At 45.6% G+C, this 25,909-nt stretch overlaps 1 protein-coding gene across 2 annotated transcripts in view; it reads right to left on the reverse strand.

The window, feature by feature from the left end:
- Nucleotides 1–25,909, reverse strand: part of LIMD2 (LIM domain containing 2) — a 127,551-nt gene that overhangs the window by 76,331 nt on the left and 25,311 nt on the right. The gene's annotated exons all lie outside the window — the stretch shown is intronic.

Below are 25,909 nucleotides of genomic sequence, written 5' to 3' on the forward strand. Positions count from 1 at the left end.
GGCTGCATTTTTCATCATTCATGAGCTGCACTAGACCTACACATGCTTTTGTTTGTGGTACCACAAATCAAAGTATCTCCTTTGTGGGTCACCACATTGGTAGATCTGGCTAGTAGCTGCACCCAGGGAAGCACTTAAGCCTGGTGTTCTCCTGTTTTGTGTCACTGCAACTTAGAGTGTGGAGGCTGATTTGTGTCCTGAAGCACCGAGTAATAACTTCTAGTGCATAGCAGGCTTTATTCACCAACAATTGTTTATCCCTTGCTGTTTACAGCAAGACCCTATCTACAGTTTCACCAGTCTCCTAGTCGGTTTCAGCGCCTGTTTGGGTGTTGCCTTCCTCTTCACCAGAACTCTAGTTTTAGAAGTTGCTTCACGCTGCACAGATAACCTTGTCTGTTTTTGTCTCATCCGACGCACCTAACCACTTTAGGTTCCTTTGCTTTGTCAGTTTCCATTGACTAGTAGTCTGTTGTGGCTTCTATGAGCACCTATTTGTGGCTCTGCCATAATGTAAGTTTCCTTTGCGTGTAACATTGACAGCATGCTAGACGCAAGTGAAAGCTGCACTCTTGTATCCACTATTGTTACCAAGTTGGTGCAATACAACAAACTGAGAATATACAGTCCTCCTTTCCACCAGGTCTGTAAATGATACAGAAGTCAGGAATTGGTTCATAGTGTATATTTATGGCAGCAGAGTCTCCTCTGAGTGAACTCAGTCACGAATTCAAACTGCTTTTAGCAGGCAGCTTGAGCATGACACATTAGGTTTGAAGTCTACTCTGCGGTGGAATCGAATGCAGAAGTGGAAAGCCACATTTATTCTACCATTGTGGGATACGCTGGTCGTGTGACCAGGGTGCAGTAAAGCAGTGAGTGATCCAGACAATATACGCATGAAGAACACTGCTCTATATATCTGAATAAATCAGAACTTACATCCCCATGCTACCACTAAAAAAGGGGAAAAGAGGCTGCTCTGCTTCAATCGAGCTTAGCCTTGGGAGGTGTAGTCTTATCTTATGAGTAACTAAGAGAACAAGCATTGGCAAAACCGCTAGGACTGGCTGCTAGCCTTTTATCACGGTTTTTATAAAACTTGATTGCTGGGGGAGCTGCTGTGCCCACGACAATATAAAAATACAAAAATAGCTAAAAGCAAAAACATTTTTGGTCTCAGAAAGCCCACAGTACCATAGAGGCGCCTGCACTGAAGGGAACTACTTGTGTGAGTAAGTGCACTTAGTGAAAGAGAGAACACTGTCACTCACAGTCATTATCCAGAGCTAAAGTGGACTTTCCAACTCCCCCATGCTGTAGTGGACAGAAAGAACATGTGAATGACACAACAACAGACCAATACATGAAGGGGACTGTCTAAATGTATAAAATATGTATATCATTTTACTAGATCAAAAGGTCTTGGCTAATGCCTGACTTAAAAATGGGAATGCAACGCCACTGTGCGGGAAATTGAATTTCATTGATAATTCACACAACTCTGAATCCTCTGGCACTTTTTTGCAATGGATTTCACCCCAGAATTGGGGCAGATTTCCAGTGAGAAACACCTGCTTTTATGTTTTATGAGTACAAACGTATCCTAAAGGTACTATCCCTTTAAATGTGATGTATTTGCCAAGAGCAAACAACCATGTTTGGAGTTCTAAATGTGGATATCCATGACCTTCAAAGTGATGTAGGGGACTACGGAATGTATGAGTTTGCTTTGTTGCATTAAATCACTGCAGCAACCTTACTGCCCCTCCAGCACCAGTGACATATTTGACAATTACACCTGCACCCACAGTGTCAGCATGCCAGAAGTAACTGCTAGGAGGCAATAAAGCGAGCAGTAGTAGCCAAGTAACTGCTAGGAGGCAATAAAGCGAGCAGTAGTAGCCGTGAGAGGTATGTAGATGTGTTTTTGCCAAGCAAAGCCCAGGCTTTTTCAGTGTTTGAATTGCCGCTTTGCCTTCTATTTAGAAAAGGGCTACCATGGGCAGGCAGATATAATGTGAGAGCTGTGCTTCGGTGGTTCCTCCATAGAAGCGGTGATTTTATTACCATTTTATTTTTACTGCCTGCCAGCAAACAGAGTGTGAGGGTATGGCCAGTGTGTCATTGCTGTGTATTGGCAGCAGTGAGGAATGGCCACTTTAGTGTGAAGAGCCCTTGTTTGTTTGGCCGGCTACCTTGCGATGGCCAGACCGACATGCGCAACTCAAACTACTCCAACCCAACTGTCTTAGACAGCTGGTTTGGAGAGCAGGCACAGGCCTTCAGTGCTTTTCGGAGCACCGAGGCAGCTCGCTCCAGCCAATCCAGACGCTTAACAGCATGAGAGCAGCATCTTGATTGGATAAAGGAGTTGGCTGTGGGGTGGTGGACCTTGCAATCGGACTACAGTATAGAGCCAGCTATGTCGATGACGTGCTGCAGAACATCGGGAGTGTAAGGTAAGTGAAACAATTTTTTTAATATATATAAAATATTTGTTTTGCGCCCCTCCTTTTAGTATCCCACCAACCGCCACTGAAGTTGTGGTGGATATGGTTGCGACCATTTAAGCCCTAACACTGAAATGTGTCTGTATAATTTGGTACAAGCTGATAATATTATAGAGCAAACATGGAGAAGTGGAGAATAATGAGCTCTAGGGTTAACAGGCCTCCTCTTTTTGCAAATATATTTACTTAGCTTATAACATTAAACATTTAAGCACTTAAATTGTATACAGCAGTTAACCATCTTCACAACCTGCTTCCTAACACTGATACCTAAACATGCGTCAGATGCAGTACAATTTCCTTTTTGTGTAATATGGAATGGGGGTAGCTTAAGGAGGCATAACAGTCTCTAGGCAATGGGTACTAGTATATGATCCGCAAAAATAGACCGTACATATATCACAGTGGCAGGTGTCACTCCGTAGCTATACTTAGGTCATAGTTTCCATGGAAAGAGCGTTTTTTGTTTTGCTGATAACATTGATGCACAAAACTTTCCAAAAACAGTTCAGCCACTTCAGCTCCTGCCTGGAAAGTTTTGTATTGTACTGTTAAGCGGGGCCAAGAAAAAAGGGGTGGGGTCCAAAAATGTTGATTCCTCATGTTAAATCCCACAGGGAAATTTGGCCTGCGATACAGGTAAAAACGGCTGAACGGAATTATACTATTCCGAACTTTATGTCTATGTAGCTTGAAGATATATCTACTGCATAAGCACATATATGCAGTGTTAGCCATAGAAAACCTAGTCTTACTTAGCTGTTGATATTTCTTTTGTTTCTGTATTTTGTCCTCAGTATTGTGTACCATAGGTATTGTGAATTTCGATATTTAGGCGATACACCCTGAGAAAGCACCAGAATCTGTTGATCAAGAAAATAGCATAACCCTCAACCAACAAGTTCCAGACTGGATTGTGGCAATTCAAGACTTCATGTTAATGTATTTTGTTATTTGTTTTCGAGCTGTTCAGCTGAGGTGGGCTAGAGTATGACTTGTAGAACTTACGCTTTCTGTCTTGGGAAACTGACAGCTTGAGGTACTGGAGGTAGCGTCCTGCCTTAGCGCTGAGTAAAGCATAAGGCTACTGGCAGGCATGAGCAGGGGTGCAAGCAAGGAGGCACTGGTAAGTAGGGGAGGGCCCTCTGATGCACGGAGCTAAGGCTGTGGACACGATAGTGTTCTCAAGGCTTCTCCTTCAAGAATTGAGGCTAAGTATGCGCCAGCACTGGGTATCATTTCCACCTAATGGCGGGCGATGTGAGACACTGGACAGGGAGGCACAGGTGATCTGGACCGCAGTAGTGGGAAAGGTCTACCTTGTTTATACCCGGTGTTTTCTTCTGGAGCAAAGCCAGTTGTCCGAGTAAAGGGAGCTTACACAGGCTCTTCTAGATACTTGGGGAGAAGGGACCAGTATGACAGCGGAGGATGAGGCAGGTAGTGATGGTGTGTTCTATTCAGGTGAAAAAGGCAGCTGAGGACAACTTTTTAAAGATTCTAGTGCTGCCTCGTGTCGTCCTTACGAAAGAGAGGGACTGGCAAAGGGAGATACATCCTCTCTCATGTCCACACTCACACCTTCTCTCCACACTTGAGAGTTTGATTTTGTAGATGATAAAAGGATATAGGAAGACTGCTAGGGTGGTATGAGAGCCAGAATGTGCACGGTGCAGGCTGCAGCAGACTCGGTGCCCACCTTCACACATGAGCACCGCCTAGCCTGTGGCACCCCGTCCGCATGGCAGACTGCCTGCTGAACGTGGCGCGGAGGGCGCCCCCCGATGCCCTGTGGCGCTTCAGCAGACCTTGCGGTCTCTGTCAGGGATCATCATCGGATGCCAGTCTGCAGCACTGATGCTCAGCTCAGGGCCGCCGAGAGGTAACCTAGCAACCGGCAGCAACAGAGGGTGACCTGAGCCTCCGCAAGGGAGTGTAGAGTTGTAGAGCGATGAAACCAGCTGATGCTTCATGCTGTAATGCACACCAGCAGCCTAGGCATCATTAGCAATACTCCAGTGTGTACCAGTGCCTCCGGGGGCAGGAGGTTTCACATCACGCGAGAGGCCTACGTAAAATGCATCGCACGATGGTAAAAACGTATAAACCCAGAAACTAATGAGGGTCGGTGCAGGTTGACACAGCGCTGGCCAAATACAAGCACAACACAGACGTTAAAACAACTTTCCTGGCCTGGTTGGCCTCTACTCAACAATTGAAATTTCAGCGCTAACTGTCAAATGAAGCCCTCGCTGCCGAAAGCGCTGCAATGCCTTAAACGCAAAGTGTGCGTTGTGTACTCCCAGATGCATGGCGACATGCCAGAGAGGATAGGGCGTGGCGTCAGGGAGTGTTTGGGGTGTTACACCCCTAATAAATGCATTGTCCGGTAAATAGTTGGGTACAGGTACTTTCAGTCGGGTATGGTGTGGTGGCTCTCGAATTTCACTTGGGATTTATACATACACACACAGGCAAAAAATGACACACATGCTCTCGATCTCTTCCCTCTGTTTCAAAGTTCTTAAAACTGTTGGTTATTTTACAATATGTCTTATAAGTAACCCTAACAATCCGCACTGCTATCCCTACCCACTGCCCCTTAAGACCCCTTATGCTCTGCGTCTCAAATAATGTATTTTGTCACAATATGCCAGTGTGATTGTTGGGAGATTTGAACCCCTCCCCAACCTTACTGACAAAGCTACGCCCGTGCACAGAGGTCCCCCATTGTGCTCTCATAAAACACTTGAGGCCGCCATGCTAGGCCCACCCCACAAAGCCGTGGTTGTGTACAGGTCCCTTGTTCAGAACGGAAAAACCGACCTTGGATGAGGCGGGGCACGTTTCTGACGGGCATCGCGTGATACAAGCAACTACAACAGGAAATAACACGGTCAAAAAGATAATATGGCTGGTTGTGTACAGAGCACACACAGGCGAGCATCGTTCCGTAGTGCACAGATGCGCACACGCACAGTCAGGCAGAGCTGCATACCTAGAGGCACCCGAAATACAGCGACCAGCTGACCTAGAGACCCCTCTGCTCACAGACAACACAGGCAGTCACCCATGTTCAGAAACACACAGGCTCACACGTAGCCAGGCACCACGTAACCAATCGCAGACAGCACACTTACATGAAAATAAGATGAAGGACATCTCCGAAATCCTCACAAAAAATGCCAGTCACATGAGTGACATCCAGTGCCGTCGGTTACAGGGCTTTGATATGTGGCTGTCCTGGCCAACCCTGAATAGCTTTGAACCTGATCACGATTCTGACAAGTTCTAGCCTATATGTTGCTAAAATACATTCCATTATATAGTTGATTAAATCTCACAGTCACCGCAGGGGGGATCTTGGCACTACATAACAGATGTTTATTGTTATCCAACTTAGTCGTACTCATTTTATTGATTTCGGGTGTAAGCAGGGCTGAGTGGACTCGCAGGGATCGAACCTGTGACCTTGGGATGAAACACAGACACCTTCAGTGGGCTAGTTCGCCCACCGAGTAACAGGACTCTGACTTTGTCCCTTCCCCCATTGAGTGTAACTGAAATGGACACCTCCCCTTTGCCACGTTTCCTTATCACGTGGACCAAACGCCATTACTACACAGTTAGTCATTCCACTTAGAAACAACAACTACAGTATTACGCGTTTCATAAAAACAGATTATTTGCCGCAATTTATCAAACGTGGTCCTCTGAAATAGTGAGTTAGCCTTTCAAAATTCGTGCTTGTGACCTGCTGGTGAGTATTTTCACCACTGAGCCATCCTGCTGGCTCTATTTCTATTTATTTGTCCTCCAGCAACTTTTTTGCTATTTTTTTTTTTAAATGCTATCTAAAGTGTATCTAACTCCTCTCCTTTTCAGTTATAATAACCTAATCTGTATGTATATTTTTGCATCTCTTTTGTTGCAAAAAAGGCTTTTGCCACGAAAATGCTTCAACGAATTCTGTAAACGCACTGTCATTTTCTAAAAAATAAAGAAAAAATAGATTTGGTATCTACGGTGTTGACCATTTGCATTTGACTTGTTACTGTTTTGCTTTTTTCTGTGTGAAATAACAAATGCGACTCTGTACTAATAACCGTACCGATATTTTATTTGACTGTCTAGGCCTTTTCTTACTGACATGAATATCCTCTTAAAAAAATCTCTTAATCTGACACGATAGGAGGAAAGAAACCAAAATCACTGTGAATGAGTATTTTCTTTGTAAGATTAAGAAGTTTTCTCACAGAAAATATCTGGTGTATTTTAATGTGCTTATTTCATTTATCCCTTATTCTCCTGTGCTCTGCACGCAGGCGGCAGAAGTAAGTGCCTTTCCCCAACATGGACCCTTTAGAGAGGAGGTCTACTTTACCATCACGCCCAATAAAACGAGACAGTTCCGCACTAGTTAATGGCTGAGCTCCACACATCTTACCTTGCCTTACCCACATCGAGCAATGTTTCAATCCCTACTATTATTCACTCCAGACACACCTGCCTTCTCATTACATCCACAACTGATTTTGCGTGAATGCCACTGCAGCAACATTAAAACCAAACCCAAAATAATTTCTAAAATAAAAATTTCTCCTTTTAGAAAATTGAAAAGTTGCATTGCACCGTTCTGTCATAATAGTTTGAGTGATTAAGATCCTACTGACTAATAGGCCTCAAGATCAGAATTAGCAGCGTGTCATTTTGTAATTGTAATGGTATTTATATAGCGCTTACTACCCCTGGCAAGGTGTTGAAGTGCTTTTTGGCACGCTACTCCGGAACCCAGAGTGGAATCATGGTGGATTAGAATGGGAAATCTAAGTTGTTAATTCGGGTGGTGGGTGGCCAGTGAGTCTGTTAGTTGGAATGAACAGAATAAAGCAGGGATAGAGGAAGGTAGAGTCCAGAAAGTGTTATTTGGGCGATCATAGTAGTAAAATGAGGTTTGAGATGAGTCAAAGGAGAGATAGAGGAGAGAACAGTATATAAAGGGGTGTTAGGGAGATCAAAGTACTACAATACGTTTTGGGGTGAGCCAGAGAGTGGGAGTGGAAGTAGAGGATATATTGAAATAGGTATAGGATGATACTGAGTAGTGAACTGGAGAGAGTTGAAGGATTTTTGGGTTATTTGTTCATTTATTTATTTTCCACATAAGAGTAAAGTTATACATATGTAGCTGCATGATTACATAGAAAGGTATGCCTGTATATGGATAATAATACAGAGGTATAAAGTTATATTATATAACGTCCCATATGTACATGTATAGATAAATGGTGCTGCTGTACATAAAGCTAATTTATTAATGTATTTTGTTATTTTTGTTTGTATATTTATGTTTATTTTTAATTTTCCCCAACAGTTCAACAGTGAATCACTTATAGGTACAATTCTTATGTTCATATTTACACATTGTGATAGACGATATAAAATGAGAGGCCCATAAACATAAAATCAAATACCTTATATGTAAGCTATGCACTGGCCTATATACATCGTGTTTTTTTAAAACAAAATTTATTGATTTTCAGAAAGTATAGAGGTACAGATATCTCCTCCCTTTTATGTGAGGCTAAGGTATCAAATGAAATCTCCATAGCATCAAACAGGATAATGACAACAGCAGGTTTACAGCTTTGGAAATAATATTGACAACATGAAAGATGTAACACAGCTCCATTGTGGCGTCAGTAACGTACGTCTGTTATGAACTATAATCTGAATGTTCTAATTCCCCCCACCCTCCCCTTAACCAGACATCTCCCCTACATGCACACTTCTTGGTGCATCATGTGAGATAGCAGACTTGGTGGTATGCGTTTATATTGCTGAAGTACAGGAGCATCATGGTGTACAAATTATTGCAGTACTAAACATGCTTGTAATCCACCTCCAGTAGTCCCCCTTCACCTGCCCAGTGAGGTGTAACAAAGTCAGCTCTGCAGGAGTACATTAATATTGTGTATCCTAGGTTGTGTCCATGTGGTGAGAGGTTAGTCTTCATTAGTGTCTTGGGCTTTAAAGGATTCCAGTAATGCGTCCCATTCCATTGCTATTGTTTTTTTGCGCAGTCCTAAGAAAGGTATTCTCGTAGAGCTCCACTCTTTGCTAATCCCCAGCTTTTCACTTCCTCCCTCCACTGTATCATCGAAGGCACCATTGCGGAGTTCCACCACCTAGTCAGAGGGTGTGTAGCTGATAGTAATGTTAAGTCCACAAATCATGTCATCACCTTAATTCCTGTGGGTCAGTGAAACAGCCCCAAAATACAGTTTTCAAGTGATTGTCAAGTATTCTTCCTGGCCAGTTCTACTAGTGCTGTATGGATCTGTGCCCAATATGAGAATTAAGCAGAGCAGGTCTACAACATATGTGTTAAAGCAGCATTTGGGGCATGACATCGGGGACATGCGGAGAACACCACAGGGTACATTGAATTAAGTCTATGTGGCGTGAGATATGCTCTGTGTGATATGGGATACTGAATGCATTTAAACCAGGAGTTGCTGGATATTTCCTTAGGATAGCCAGGGAGCGAGGCCCATTCCTTGTCTCAAAGCTTCCTGCCCAGGTCCTTCTCCCATTTGACTTGTAGGGGAGTGAGTGATGTAAATAGGTGTTCTCGTGACCTCTGTACAGCCATCAGATCAAGTGTCTACCATGGCCCATGATATATATAGTCTGTACAAACTCGTGTATATTGGGTTCCGCATCATCAGGAGCCCTGACCTAAATACATAGTAAGCATAAAATTATATATGTACAAAGAAATGCACACATCTTAATACATATATATAATCAAATTATACATGTTTACATACACAGGCATATTCTGTACATTTGTGTTTTGAGTATGGTGGTCATGTGAGGGAACGCCGCCTCTTAAGTAGTCTTCTGAAGATAAGATAGTTATACATGGATCTTATGTTTGGGAGTAGTTTGGCTGCTTGAACAAAGAAAGATGTACCACCCTGTTTTTTTTTACCTTCTATGCTGGGGTGTTGAGGAGAGGTGCCAATTTTGGAGAGGAAGTTCCTTTGTTGTATGTATTGGTGATTTTGTTCCTGATTAAAAGTGGTCCTGTTCCTTGTATTGCTTTATGGGTGATACAAAGTAACTTGAAGGTGGATCTTCTGGCAACCAGTAACCAATGTAGGGCCCTCATGGCAGGGGAGATGTGACCTTGTGGCTTTACATGCAGGAGTAGTCTGGCCCCATAATTCTGAATTTGTTGTAGTCTTTTCATAGTTTATAAAGATAGTCCATGGTACAGGCCATTGGTGTAATCAAGTTTAGACTGTACAAGAAAGATAGTAGCTTGGACCTTATGTGAAAATCCTTAGTGCAGGAATGTAATCTGGTGGTTACTACTGGGGGGAGACAGGGTTTCCGTTTTTTTTAACAACCCTGGTGGCATATCATGTTAAAATACATTATAAGAGAAGTAGTTCAGAAGGGGAGCTTAAAGGGCGGTGGAAAGGGAGCAGAGTGTAGATTGTGCGGAGTGCTTAAAACAATAATTTGTAAAATAACCAACAATTTTTCAGACCTTCGTAATAGGGATGACAGGCAGAGAGAGCGCGTGTTTTTATCTGTGTGTGTTTTTGACTGTATGTGTATGAAAAATTCCAAGATGAAATCCAATTGACTCCTCACTATACCGGACTGAAAACACCTGTCCCCAACTATTTACTAGAGAATAGATCTATTAGAGGGTGTAACACAGCAAACACTCCCACGAAGATAGTCTTCTGCCTTGATGGGGAAGATGCATCACAGGCTTTTCAGAGGAATGAAACATGATCCTGGTAACTTAACCACTTGGGTATTCATTGATAGTCTGGAGTCCATGCTAATTCCAAAGTTTTTTACTTTCTTGAATACTTTAGGAGGTGGTCCAAGAACGTCATGCCAGGAGCGGAGTGGGTCATAATGTTTCCAGTTGCAACATGTGAGTATTTTAGTTTTTGATGCAGTTTGTCAGTAAATTCTTGAGCAATGGTTTGAGTTCCTTCTGTGCATTTAGTTTTACCAAATTCATTGAGAATTTTATAAAATGATTTATTTGCACATTTAGCATTTTTAATTCTATTTGAATAGTACCCTTTTTAATAGCTTATTAGATTGTTGATTTGTATATTCTGTTAAAGTTTGTGTAGGTAAAGTTTGACTTGATTGTTATTTGTTTTAAGCCAGATGTGTTGCAGCTTTGCAATTTGTTATTTTATCCTTTTTAGGTCGGGGGTGCAAGTGCTCAGACCTGTTGTAATCTACCTGTGGGCTTTTAACCACGCCCACCACACACCCATCACTATCACTCGTTCGTGGGCTTTCTTTTCAAAAATCATTTGTTATCATTGTTAAATCCTGTCATCCCTCCTTTGGGTGGTTTGGTTACCACCTTGGAAATCGACCCTGTTACATGGCTAATTGTACGTTTGCCAATACGTTTGACTGCAAGGAAACTTCTTTTTCCTTTTGTGTCTCTCCTTCACGCTCTGGCTCCTGGCAGGCCATGGCACTTTGAATCAGCTCACTTATGTCAACTGTTTTATTTTTCATTTTCAATTTAAGTGGCAAAAAACAGCTCTAACTCTAGCAAACACAAAACCCATTGCATTGCAAATGCAGTTCTGCATTAATCCAAAGTACTTGTTTATTCCTGTTTTTAGCAGTGTAGGGATATCCAAAGCTTCCTGAAGGCATTGATAGAGTTTTTGAACTGAATGTATTATGTCTAGATCTATGTTGGATGTTAGTTGTGTTTCTAAATATTCACAAGTATTCAAAATTGAGTTTGTTCCACAGTTGATATGTTGTTGCCTGTAAGGTGGCCTTTGGTGTGGTGATTTGTGGTATTTTTGTGCTAAAAAGCTACCAGATGCACGATGTGACCCCCTTAACACACATGGAAACTCTTGAGACACTACCATACACTGATGCTGGTACTTGATGATAGGTTGGTAGCTAGAACATGCACATAGCTATAACGTTAACCAAGTTGAGACAACCTACTTCTGAATTGACCAGTAGACTGTCTGTTTTCCTAACTCAAAATTGACTCATTGAGACTGAGTGGCCAGGTGGCATTCTTCAAGAAAAAGTACCCGGCCAATTCACAAATTCTGATGGACACTCGTCCATCTGAGGGCAAATGTAACTGGTCCTGAGTATTTCTATATGTTGAGAAGGCTCTTGTACAGAGCCTAATACAGCGCACAGCACCATCATGGTACGTGCTGAGCCAATGGCTAAGGTGGAACTCAATGTGAAAACCCATTATAGCCTGGAAAGAGAAGCCTGGAACTTTACCAAGCTTCAACCAGGCTCCAGTGTTCAGAGCACCGTCTTCCCTTAAGTTACTGTTGGGTGACCAGGGTGGCATCACTGATTGCAGTTAGACACCAGATGCTTGCTGTTTCACATTGCTACTGTCAGACTAGCCTCTGTGCCCCAAAGCTTTGGAAATCAAGGCTGAGCCCTTAAAAAACATCAGATTTCTGTAAGAACTGAATGTCCATTTGAGCTAAGGTCAACTCTGCAGGGGCCGGACTTGTACATTTAGAAATGTGAAGATTTCCTGATATGGTGTAAATGCTAGATGGCTTCTTGGGCTGGAGCAGAGTCATAGCTCGAACGGCGACTATTTCTGTGCCAACCCGACCTTTAATCACAGGTTTGTCCATTTCATATAAGTAGGACAAAGGCACGCACACGCTTGCAGTTGTGTGTGTGTTTTTTTTTTTTTACTTTTGAGGCTCTTAGGGGCATATTTATAGTGCCCTACTGCCACCTCGCACCACATTAATGTAATTTTTTCTGAGGTTAATATGGGCCAACGATTCCAAAATCCCCACGCTGTATTTACAGGGTGGTGCAATGTGTGCATTGCGCCACCCTCCAACCCTGTGCGCTACATTATGCCTGCGCCAGGCATAATGTATGCAAAGGGGACGTTCCTCCATTAGGGGAGCTGGAAAAATGGCGTAAGGAAACCTACGAGATTTCCTTACATCATTTTTTTTGGCACTTTAAACGCCTGCTCAAGAGCAGGCGTTAAAAGGGGCCTTCCATTCTTTAGAATTGGGCCCTATTTACTCTGCAGGATTAACGCCAATATTTTGGCGCTACTCCTGCAGAGTATATCAGTAGCATCATGAAAGATGACGCTATTACCCCCTACCCTGCACCATGGTGCGCCGTATTTTAAAGGCGGCACACACATGGTGGCGGCGGGGGGGGGGGGCGCCACTTTCCATAAAACTGCCCCTAAATGTCCACTCGAGTCTAATGTGTTTTCTCATGAGGATTGTAATTGACTGAGAAACATCTGTTCTGGATTTTAAACCCAGCATACCTCCAGTGTTTGGAACTGAGACAGTAAACATCCCGCATTCGAAGAATTTACTGTGTGCGATTTTAATTTTGATTCAGCGTCTCAGTGTGTCACCGCAAGCACCTGTGTTATGCCAATAAAATACATTAATGTTATGGGGTTCGCAGATGTAAGTCACAGTAACCAAACGAAAGGAGGCGGACGTGTGGCCTCTGGCTTCGAAGACACAAAGCCCGAGTTTAGATTGTAGTTACTGCACACAGGCAAAGCGTCCTATCTGCCAGTTCCTAAACGGGCGGGCACAGTTAGTGCTTAGAAGCCGGACAACCACAGAATTCAGCACTTCACATAAAAAAACGATAGTTATAAAAGCGCTTAGTGTCTGAGCCCCCAAACAATGACCCTTGTCCGGTTGGTTGGGTCAGTACTGAGACAGCGAGATGCTGCTCTCACGAGATGGGGAGGGGCCTGCTTCTGCCTTGAGGGACGGGGGAGCAGTATCTGGAATCCATTCACAGAGGAAACGGCCTTTTATGGTAAAATTGTTACTTCTGTTGGTTTTTCTGCCTGTACACACCCGCCTCCTGAAACTGACTCCGAGGCCTGGTCAGCACGAGCTCTCTCAGACTCCTCCTCTCCCATGCGTCCCTAGGCAGCTGATGGAAACAGCCACGTGCTTTGCACGGCTCCCGTCTGCTGTAAATGGTGTAATGTTTATTAACTAAAAGGCCTAGTCTGTTGTTAGTATGTTTTTTAATTATGTGAACTATACAATTTTTTTTATTTTGTTGCTGTACGTTTCGTCGTGTTGACATCTTTTTTGTGTAACACTGTGGTCTCTGGAGGGCTGGCATAGGGGTGCATAGATGGCCGTCGCAGCACCAGATCTAGTCTCGGCTCAGTCTTTGTGCTGCCACTAGGATGACTCTCCTATGTCGGTCCGGGTCTTTTTCTGTTTTTTTCAGTGCTCACACGAGTTGTGGCAAAGGATGACCAATGCATAGAAGTGTGCATTTTGGGTGGATTTTTTTGTGGGGTGATTACATGTGAAGGGTGTCAGGGGCGGGACCCAGGATCTGCGTAACTAAGAGCATTCGATATAGGATCCCACCCTCTGAGAATGAAATGTAGCTAGAACAGCCCCCTTGAAGCCCATAAGAAAAGAGTGCAGCTGCGACCAATCCCTTCAAGTAATAAAATAAAACAGATATAGTTGAATATACTCCAGAGACAAGAACAGAATGGAGCTAATATACCACCCATCAAATGCATGTGATTAGAATTAGCCTCCAATGTCACCTCCGAGCCCTTCAGCAAAGGTACAGCATTAAGATATCATCCTACAAATCCATAAATGAGTGTCTCGCATCAGACTATTGCCACCTGAGACCATCAGAATAAATCTGAGTTAGATTATTGCCCCGGAAACCTCTCAGTAATAAATTGAATCAAAGACATTACCTCTTTGATAGGTGATCCTTGGGTGGAAGATAGGCTACACCCCAAAACCGAGCAGCAATAGACTGGACCTAGTCCAGGCATCTCCTATGAGTAGCTCGTGAGCTACTGGTAGCTTTAAGTAGCTCTCCTTAGTGCAGCACAGACTACAACATTAGAAGCTTCTGCTTGGTTGAAGTAATTTATGTATAACTAAATTGAAAAGTATATATTAGACTATAGTGTATTTTCAGAATCCATAAGCTTGCGTTTGAAGGTTGAATTACCAAAATAAATTTAAAGCTGACATTTGGGTGACAACTCACGTGGAGTTCAGGAGACTCATTACTGATATTACCGTGGTGCCAGGGCATTGCAGCTATGGTTGTTATGTATTACCCTTATAGAGGCATTCCACTTTGACAAAGCCTTTTCTACATTACTGCTGGTAACCTTGCCTGCTGCATTGAGGTGATCACTGATAGTAATCTTGCATATGGTGGCCCCTACTGTAATCTTGTCTGATGTGGTCTCTATTACAACGCTAATTATAAAAGTTGCTCAAGATGATTTTCATTGAATATAAGTAGCTCTTATTATAGAAAAGTCTGGGGACCCTCTGAGCTAGTCAGTGACTTTCGACCTCTCCCACCCCAACTGAACATTGACCAGAATGGCAGGAGTAGTTGAACTGACTTTATACACTCTTAAACCCACAACGATATTGCAGAATTGATCCACTGCCCTGCCATTAGTCCCTCAATGTATTAAAAAAAATGCTGCTGAAGGCCTAGCGAAATGACAGGGAATGGCAAAAACACATAGAAAACAGCACCACATGAGTCCTGTATACTTTGTCTTTGTTCTTGCTGCTGCCTTCATGACTTCTGAAACCCATGGTAGTAAAGTGCAAGCCAGGCCTCTCGATGCCCCTGATTGAAGTCCATGGCCTCCTGTGCATTAGGAGTGGATGGGATCAAGGCAGTCACTTGTTTGTTTCCGGGAAACTTGGTATGAGTAAAGTTACACATTCATTAGAAATATTCCAATGACTGTGGTGAAAGCAGCTGAACTAAAAAGACGTCAACAAAAAACACAGTCCCAGAAATTGCGACCTCTACACTTAGTGCAGTGAATGGGTCCTTTGAGCAGCAGCCTTGATGATGAAGCCATTAATCATCATTCCCTGTAAGTTACAGTTGCTCAGACACAAGCACACAGTGTCCGAGGACCAAGATCTGGGGATTTCAATATCGAAGCCACTTCAGCCAAGACAAAGGCAGGAGTCCTTGCCTCCCTTTCACATCCCACGCCCACTAGCTGTTTCCCTTTCTTATGATAATCCAGGTGGCTCGGAGCTAGACGCAGATTTCTTTTAAAAAATGTAAAAAATATTTGTAAGCAAGAGCCAAGCATCGTACAAGACAATCAGTAAAGATCTCATGAAGGTGGCGCTACATTTAACTTACACTGTGGCACAGAATCCTAGGAGGGGTCTGAGTGTAACAGATTCCTATGACATGATAGACTAATTGAACTGTAGCACAGAAAAGTCGACACTGAATATTCAAACATCAGTCAGTATTGATCTTGGTTGAGAGTACCAGTCTTGTTATGTTATGTCATCCAGTATTTTTAAAGCACACCACACAAGAAATGGTATGGTTTAAAGGTTGAATGCGAATGAGAGAGGCTGAGCATCTAGACGCATTTTCCTACCCTGTATTAGTTGCACCACACGTGTGCCATCTTTACGTTCTCCTCCCATCTCTTCCTCATACTTACAAACCCCTGCATCTTCCTTTCTCACCTCCCATTACCCTGTCATGCCTGAGAGGCTGCTAGGTCTGTGGTTATTTGAGGTTAGAAAGTTTCTTTATTGTGAATTTTCTCTGTGTGTGACCTAGGCTGCCTCAGTTTCTGTGGGTGGGCATTACTCACCGAAAGCAGCACCCCAATGAGTGCTGTCTGCACACAGTACCAGCCTTTGAATAAATCATTTCTGATCATGTGCTGTTTTTTCACACGATCTCAATCTCAGGCTTTAGCTACCAAATCCCAGAATGATGTGCTAGCAATGTAGCTTTCAGTAGGGATGTGCATTGCACCATGCCTACTATATGTTGTTGCTGCTCATCATTCAGACAAATAAGGTAGCCATAGGGTTTACAGCCACAAGGTGCACCACTTCCAGTCCTCCCTTGTAGATACTGGATAGGGACCTATTCTCTGCCCTGTGCACTTCCTTGCAAAAGGGTAAGGAACCAAAATAAAACCAGCCCCTTTAGCAAATCAGATAGCTTAACAAGCATTTGCAATGCAATAGGTCTCGCATTTGCTTGAGTTAGAGCTGTTGGCGTTGTAAATGCATAACTGGACTTTTCTTCCCACATAAATTAGTCAACCCTGCCATATAATTCGGTCCTCCCTGCCACATAATTCCAGTGGCCCTGCATATAACTAAAGCACCTCAATTTCCCGTCTTCCTCTATCTTCAGCAAAAATGTAAAAGATTGCCATTATTTATTATATTTTTTATATTACTATTTTGCCCCGCCCCCCAACTCCCCACAACCTAGTGTGGGGACCCAGAGATGACCTAGGAAGAAGGAGCACGTTGTGCGGTGAGTTATGGGCTAAAATGTTTTGTAAAAGGAATGCCCTACAAAACTTTATGTGGCGAGTTTCTGAGTGCAGCAAATATTGTAGTATCTTGACTGTAATGCTCAGAACAGCCCCTACAGGGCACCACTATAAAGATAACAATTGTGAGAAACATGGTCATGTAACCTCATAGTCAGCCCCTAGAGAGCATAACCACATGAAAACAGAATGGCAGAACATAATGCGGTGTAGCCATATATTTAGCCCCTAGAGGGTGTAATGCATTACACATTTTCAGGCCTACTAGAATAATATTACAAACAAGGCCCTTAAAACATAAACTACTCCCAGCTGTAAAACAAAAGTTCCAGCCATGAGAGAACTTAAAAAGACACTGACTGGTGGGAGAGGTTATTATTTTGTGCCCCAACCTAATTTGAGGGCCCTAGACAGAAAGAGTGTGTTGTGCTTAACATTTTGGTGGTGGTCCCACTGTCCTAGGGCCACCACATGGTGAGTTATGGGCAAACATGTTTTGTAGAAGGAATACCCTGCAAAGCATTATGGGGGAGTTTTTCGAGTGTAGCGCATATTATAGTATATTTACTGCAATGCTCAGAACGGCTCCTAGATGGCACCATAATAAGAATAGCATATTTAAGAAACATGGTCATGTAACCATACAGTCAGCCCTTAGCGGGCATAACAACATGAAAACAGAATGGCAGAAAGTAATGCAGTGCAACCATATATGTGGCCCCTAGAGGGCGTTGTGCCTTACGCATTTTCAGGCCTAGCAGGCCTACTACAGTACTTTTACAAACAAGGCCCTTAAAAGACAAACTACTCCCAGATGTAAAACAAAAGTTCCAGCTGTGAGAGAGCTTAAAAAGACTTTAAATGGTGGGAGAGGTTACTATTATGCCCCCCCAATCTAGTGTGGGGACCCAGAGATGACCTAAACAGAAAGAGTGTGTTCTGCTAAACATTTTGATGGTGCTCCCGTTGTCGTAGGACCACCACACGGTGAGTTATGGGCAAAAATGTTTTGAAAAAGAAATGCCCACAACGCATTTTGAGGCGAGTTTCCCAAATGCAGAGAATATTGTTGTATCGGCTCTCCTGCTATGCAGGGAGAGCCGCTTTGAGGATTTCTGTGTTTTTTTTCCTGTTGTAAATGCTCCAGTTTGTATATTTTTCAATTGCTAAAAATGTACGTAAGTGGTAGTCATGTAAAGCGCTCCTCAGATTGGGGTCATGCATTATGAAACTTCACGTAGTCATGTAAAGCACTCCTCCAATCGAGTTTGCGCTATATGAAACTTCACGTACTCATGTAAAGCAATCCACTGATTGAATTTACTCTATATGAAACTTTTTTTCAAAATTATTATTAAGTAAATAAAGAAGACCCGCCCCCCCCTCCAGCTTGCAGCCTTTGGGCACAGACACCACAAAGAGACTGGGGCATGCCAAAAACAAGGAAGAGGAAGAAACAACATACGGCCACTCAGCATGAAGCAAAAGAATAAAAGTAGTGTGCCACCCTGAGGTATATGGCTGATTGGGCAATAATCCATGTAACAGGGAAAGTCTCCAAGGGGGTAAAGAAAGCAACCTCAAGGTGGGACAAACGTAAAGCATTTACCAACAAAATCAAAGGAATTTTGAAAGACAGGCCAAGGAACGAATGGAAGTGATAGGTGTGAGACGGGTGAGGTGCAAGCCCACAGATGTAGATCACATGTCGAGAGACAGCGCTTCCGTGCTGCCTAGGCTGGACCTAAAAAGGGTCCACATTTGCAAATAGGGCAGTTTTTTACTTGTAAAGACGCCCTGTGTAGGTGTTTTTTTAGGTAGTGAAGACTGCATGCGTTTGTTCTTGCTACAGAGAATGTGATAATATCAAGGAAATCAACAGTAAAACCAGGCCCATCAGACCACGAAACAGGCCGACAAAGAATCAACAAAAGCCCTATCGTACCATTCATTCCCTCGGGCACTGCTGACTGCCCTTGTAGGTCGGTCCAACCCTGTTGCGGAGTCTGCGTTGGAGGTTGGAAAGTGGAGCTTGTCGGGGACTCTGCTTGTCTCTGCGATGAAATATGAGGCTTCGGTGAGAGCTGCAGGTGCCTTGATAATGGAAGACTGAACACCCACCTACCCTGTCAGATCTTCACCTACCGTAGCGATCGGTACGGGGACGGATGTCAGTCAGATGGATCTTCCTCTCCTCCAGCGATCTCTTTGAGTTGAGCTTGACCGAGGTGTCCTACAACGCAGGCGCCGCTCAAGGCCATTCCATGCAGTGGTTGCGCGGCGCGGCCCTCCGACACATAACAGTAGCCTGAAGTGAAGCATATTTGCCATTGTCATCCGTGTGACTTCATTCTTGTCACCTGAAGGCTGGTTGTTCCTTAGCAACCTCCTTTCCCACGATGGAAGCTGGCGCTCGCGCTGTCGCACGTGAACTTGCACGCAAACTGCACACCACTGCAACTCAGCAGAGGGGTGGCTGGTCTCCGTAAGTACCAGACTTGGACGTTTTCCGAAAAAGGGAGTTTGTATCGTCGCACGTGGGGCGTGAGGTGTCTCTGTATTTTAGCTGTAGCCCCAAGGAGTGGCTTCTGGTGCTAGAGCCTACCCTTGCGAGCTGCAGGGTGCAGGGCATCTTGTATGTATCTGTATTTCAAGTCTGCATCAGCCACTGCAATGGACGCAGAGTCACGGAGAGGAAATCCGACTAGCTCCAGAGAGGTTGGTGACTGAAAGCCCAGTGGGGCTGGGGCGAAGATTGTCACCTGCCAGGTACGGCCCCAACTCCTCTACTGACTCCTCACACACACCTATTTTTTGGGATCTCCCCCCACCCTTATGTGAGCGGGACTGACACCCAAGAAATACAGCAGAGTTCTTTGGAGCCCAAGTTGCCTGCTGCAGGGGCCTTGCCCCGAGCCCACTGAGTGTATAAAGAGATCTAGCCAGGCGAGTAACAGGCCCATACTGCCCCTGCGGTGCAGGGGGTGCCAACCCTTCGGGGGTTAGGGAGGGTGGGGAGCATTCAGCCTTACACCAAGTAATATTTGTGAGCTATGGGAAACTCAAGGGGCCCTCATTACATTATGAAGGGGGCATCAGTGTGTGTTACACCACTGGATAGAGCTTTGCTTTTTCAATTCGCCGCTGATGTTTCTGTTTGTCATGTAACGGGTACAACGCCCCTCACTTCTAGGATAAGCACTGACCAGGCTCTTTCCACCCTACACCATTAGTTTTGCCTATTTTGTGCCGCTGAGCCTACAAACAAAAACCCTCAATATCGAAACTTCTAGATGTCCTTTTATTATTACTATGTAAGTGAACTGAACGATCCCTCCTATTGTGTACTGTGCGTGCAGCTGTGTGTATGGGAGGGCATCACCACAGAAACCATGAACCGGTGCCCCGGCACAAGACCACCTTCTTAGGACCACCACTGCAGCAATCAAGAGTAATGAAATTCACAATGATACTTTCAATTAGACACATTACAGTTCACACCTACACAACTACTTAAGTGGCCAACACATTGTGCTATATATTGTATTGTATTGGTATTTATTAAGTGCACTCCGCGATATTACAGGGACACTCACTCTTTTCTCACTCACCTTTTGTCATCCTCTAATATGGGCATCATGCTAGTTAAAAAAAGATGCTGTTTGTGGAAACTATAGCCTGGTTTTGTCTTGAATAGGCTGCTCTTGCCTTGATCTGCTCCAGCTCCTTTACAGCAGAATGTGCAGATGAACTTGTCCATTCTTAGAATTAAGGACTCAGAGTGTGCACCTTGTTCGACTTTGTGGCCTGGAAGTGCTTAGTTGCGTGTATCAGGCCTTAAATTAAAGTGTTCAGTACTGTAAGGAAATGCCTCCTTGGCATGGTTACCCCCTGAATTTTTGCCTTTGCTGATGCCAAGTTATGATTTGAAAGTGTGCTGGGATGCTGCTAACCAGGCCCCAGCACCAGTGTTCTTTCCCTAAACTGTACCTTTGTCTCCACAATTGGCACAACCCTGGCACCCATATAAGTCCCTTGTAACTGGTACCCCTGGTACCAAGGGCCCTGATGCCAGGGGAGGTCTCTAAGGGCTGCAGCATGTCTTATGCCACCCTGGGTACCCCTCACTCAGCACATACACACTGCTTGCCAGCTTGTGTGTGCTGGTGGGGAGAAAATGACTAAGTCAACATGGCACTCCCCTCAGAGTGCCATGCCAACCTCACACTGCCTATGGCAGAGATAAGTCACCCCTCTAGCAGGCCTTACAGCCCTAAGGCAGGGTGCACTATACCACAGGTGAGGGCATAGGTGCATGAGCACTATGCCCCTACATGTCTAAGCAAAACCTTAGACATTGTAAGTGCAGAGTAGCCATAAGAGTATATGGTCTGGGAGTCTGTCAAACACGAACTCCACAGCACCATAATGGCTACACTGAAAACTGTGAAGTTTGGTATCAAACTTCTCAGCACAATAAATGCACACTGATGCCAGTGTGCACTTTATTGTAAAAATACACCCAGAGGGCATCTTAGAGATGCCCCCTGAAAACATACCTGACTCCAGTGTGGGCTGACTAGTTTTTGCCAGCCTGCCACACACCAGACATGTTGTTGGGCACATGGGGAGAGTGCCTTTGTCACTCTGTGGCCAGGAACAAAGCCTGTACTGGGTGGAGGTGCTTCTCACCTCTCCCTGCAGGAACTGTAACACCTGGCGGTGAGCCTCAAAGGCTCACCCCCATTGTTACAGCGCCACAGGGCATCCCAGCTAGTGGAGATGCCCACCCCTCCGGCCACTGCCCCCACTTTTGGCGGCAAGGCTGGAGGAGATAATAGGAAAACAAGGAGGAGTCACCCCCCAGTCAGGACGGCCCCTAAGGTGTCCTGAGCTCAGGTGACTCTTACTTTTAGAAATCCTCCATCTTGCAGATGGAGGATTCCCCCAATAGGATTAGGGATGTGCACCACTCCCCACCGGGAGGAGGCACAAAGAGGGTGTAGCCACCCTCAGGGCCAGTAGCCATTGGCTACTGCCCTCCCAGACCTAAACACACCCCTAAATTGAGTATTTAGGGGCCCACAGAACCGAGGAAGATAGATTCCCGCAACCTGAAGAAGAAGAAGGACTGCTGACCTGAAGCCCTGCAGTGAAGACAGAGACGACAACTGATTTGGCTCCAGCCCCAGCGGCTTGTCTCCCTACTTCGAAGAAAACTGCAACAGCGACGCATCCAACAGGGTCCAGCGACCTCTGAAGCCTCAGAGGACTACCCTGCATCTAAAGGACCAAGAAGCTTCTGAGAACAGCGGCCCTGTTCAAGAAACTGCAACTCTTTGCAACAAAGAAGCAATTTTTAAAGACCACACGTTTCCCGCCGGAAGCGTGAGACTTTCCACTCTGCACCCAACGCCCCCGGCTCGACCTGCGGAAAACTAACACTACAGGGAGGACTCCCCGGCGTCTGCGAGCTTGTGAGTAGCCAGAGTTGATCCCCCTGAGCCCCCACAGCAACGCCTGCAGAGGAAATCCAGAGGGTCCCCCTGACCGCGACTGCCTGCTTCAAGGAACCCGACACCTGGAAACCCCACTGCACCCGCAGCCCCCAGGACCTGAAGGAACCGAACTCCAGTGCAGGAGCGACCCCCAGGCAACCCTCTGCCTAGCCCAGGTGGTGGCTACCCCGAGGAGCCCCCCCTGTGCCTGCCTGCATCGTTGAAGAGACCCCCGGGTCTCCCCATTGATTCCTATTAGAAACCCGACGCCTGTTTGCACTCTGCACCCGGCCGCCCCTGTGCCGCTGAGGGTGTACTTTCTGTGCCTGCTTGTGTCCCCCCCGGTGCCCTAAAAAAAAAAACCTGGTCTGCCCTCCGAAGACGCGGGTACTTACCTGCTGGCAGACTGGAACCGGGGCACCCCTATTTCCATTGAAGCCTATGTGTTTTGGGCACCACTTTGACCTCTGCACCTGACCGGCCATGAGCTGCTGGTGTGGTAACTTTGGTGTTGCCTTGAACCCCCAACGGTGGGCTACCTTGGACCAAACTTTGAACCCTGTAAGTGTTTTACTAACCTGTGAACTTAACATTTACTTACCTCCCCCAGGAACTGTTGATTTTTGCACTGTGTCCACTTTTAAAATAGCTTATTGCCATTTTTGTCAAAACTGTACATGCTATTGTGATTATTCAAAGTTCCTAGAATACCTGAGTGAAATACCTTTTATTTAAAGTATTGTTTGTAAATCTTGAGCCTGTGGTTCTTAAAATAAACTAAGAAAATATATTTTTCTATATAAAAACCTATTGGCCTGGAATTTGTCTTTGAGTGTGTGTTCCTCATTTATTGCCTGTGTGTGTACAACAAATGCTTAACACTACCCTCTGATAAGCCTACTGCTCGACCACACTACCACAAAATAGAGCATTAGAATTATCTCTTTTTGCCACTATCTTACCTCTAAGGGGAACCCTTGGACTCTGTGCATGCTATTTCTTACTTTGAAATAGTACATACAGAGCCCACTTCCTACAAGTACCCAACAAGTCTTCTTCACTCTGAATGGAGTGCGCCTCTCCTTTGGAACAGACTGCTCAGGGTTGTGTACTGTCCATCCCTAGGTGTAGAGTACTCAAGAGCTGTGAATCTGTTCCCTCTCTGTTGGAATGGAGTGCTACGAGTGGTATATCTGTCCCCACCAGTTCCTCGGAGTGGAGTGTTCAGTGTGGTATGCCTGTCCCCACCATTCCCTTGGAGTGGTTTCCTTAGGGGGGTTTGTCTATCCCCACCAGTCCCTTGGAATGGGTTGCTCAGCATGGTGTATGTGCTTCCTCGCCCTTGGAGTGGAGTTCTCAGAGTGGTATATCTGTCCCCACCAGACCCTTGGAGGGGAGTGCTCAGCGTGGTATGTGTGCTTCCTTGCCCTTGGAGTGGAGTGCTCAGAGTGGTATATCTGTCCCCACCAGTCCCTTGGAGAGGAGTGCTCAGAGCGTTATATCTGTCCCCACCAGTCCCTTGGAGTGGATTGCTCAGCGTGGTATATCTGTCCCCACCAGTCCCTTGAGGGGAGTGCTCAGAGCGGTATATCTGTCCCCACCAGTCCCTTGGAGGGGAGTGCTCAGAACGGTATATCTGTCCCCACCAGTCCCTTGGAGGGGAGTGCTCAGAGTGGTATATCTGTCCCCACCAGTCCCTTGGAGGGGAGTGCTCAGAGCGGTATATCTGTCCCCACCAGTCCCTTGAAGGGGACTGCTCAGAGCAGTATATCTGTCGCCACCAGTCCCTTGGAGGGGAGTGCTCAGCGTGGTATGTCTGGAGTGCTCAGAGTGGTATATGTGTCCCACCAGTCCCTTGAAGGGGAGTGCTCAGAGCGGTATATCTGTCCCCACCAGTCCCTTGGAGGGGAGTGCTCAGAGCGTTATATCTGTCCCCACCAGTCCCTTGGAGTGGATTGCTCAGCGTGGTATATCTGTCCCCACCAGTCCCTTGAGGGGAGTGCTCAGAGCGGTATATCTGTCCCCACCAGTCCCTTGGAGGGGAGTGCTCAGAGCGGTATATCTGTCCCCACCAGTCCCTTGGAGGGGAGTGCTCAGAGTGGTATATCTGTCCCCACCAGTCCCTTGGAGGGGAGTGCTCAGAGCGGTATATCTGTCCCCATCAGTCCCTTGAAGGGGAGTGCTCAGAGCAGTATATCTGTCGCCACCAGTCCCTTGGAGGGGAGTGCTCAGCGTGGTATGTCTGGAGTGCTCAGAGTGGTATATGTGTCCCACCAGTCCCTTGAAGGGGAGTGCTCAGAGCGGTATATCTGTCCCCACCAGTCCTTTGGAGGGGAGTGCTCAGAGTGGTATATCTGTCCCCACCAGTCCGTTGGAGGGGAGTGCTCAGAGTGGTTTATCTGTCCCCACCTGTCCCTTGAAGGGGAGTGCTCAGAGAGGTATATCTGTCCCCACCAGTCCCTTGGAGGGGAGTGCTCAGCGTGGTATATCTGGAGTGCTCAGAGTGGTATATCTGTCCCCACCAGTCCCTTGGAGGGGAGTGCTCAGCGTGGTATATCTGTCCCCACCAGTCCCTTGGAGGGGAGTGCTCAGAGCGGTATATCTGTCCCCACCAGTCCCTTGGAGGGGAGTACTCAGAGTGGTATATCTGTCCCCACCAGTCCCTTGGAGGGGGTTCACAGAGTAGCATATCTGTCCTGCCTCCCTAGTAGTGCAGTATTCAGGGTGTTATAACTATCCCCTCTCCTATAAAGTGGAGTAATCATAGTGGTATATCTGTCCCCTGTACCATTGGAGTAAAGTGCACAGGGTGGTGTACTTGGATGGGGGTAAAGGAGTGCTGTGTGTGACAATTAGAAAGGAGCCCCTTTGTGTGTCTGTAGTGTCTTAAAGAAGGGGCTCCTGTGAGGAAGAGACACCTGTGTACGTCTGTGTGTTCGCTCCTGTGTTTGCTTATAATGATGGGTTGACTATCTGTAAAAAGAAGTGTCACCTGCATGTGTGTAGGTGGCACCTGTATGCGTCTATAAGGATGGGGCGCCTGTGGCTGTATAAGGATGGAGCACGTGTCTGTATAAGGAGGGGGCATCTGTGTCTCTATAAGGATGGGTCGCCTGTTACTGCTTAAGGATGGAGCGCGTGTTTGTATAAGGATGGGGTGTCTGTGTCTCTATAAGGATGGGGCGACTGTGTCTCTATAAGGATGGGGCGCCTGTAACTGTATAAGGAGGGAGCGCGTGTCTCTATAAGGATGGGGCATTTCTGTCTCTATAAGGATGGGGCGCCTGTGTCTCTATAAGGATGGGGCGCGTCTCTCTATAAGGATGGGGTGTCTGTGTCTCTATAAGGATGAGGCGCCTGTATCTCTATAAGGATGAGGCGCCTGTATCTCTATAAGGATGGGGTGCCTGTGTCTCTATAAGGATGGTGTGAGTGTCTCTATAAGGATGGGGCGCCTGTGTCTCTATAAG

This window comes from Pleurodeles waltl, chromosome 6, assembly GCF_031143425.1.
Source record: "Pleurodeles waltl isolate 20211129_DDA chromosome 6, aPleWal1.hap1.20221129, whole genome shotgun sequence".
Taxonomy (NCBI): domain Eukaryota; kingdom Metazoa; phylum Chordata; class Amphibia; order Caudata; family Salamandridae; genus Pleurodeles; species Pleurodeles waltl.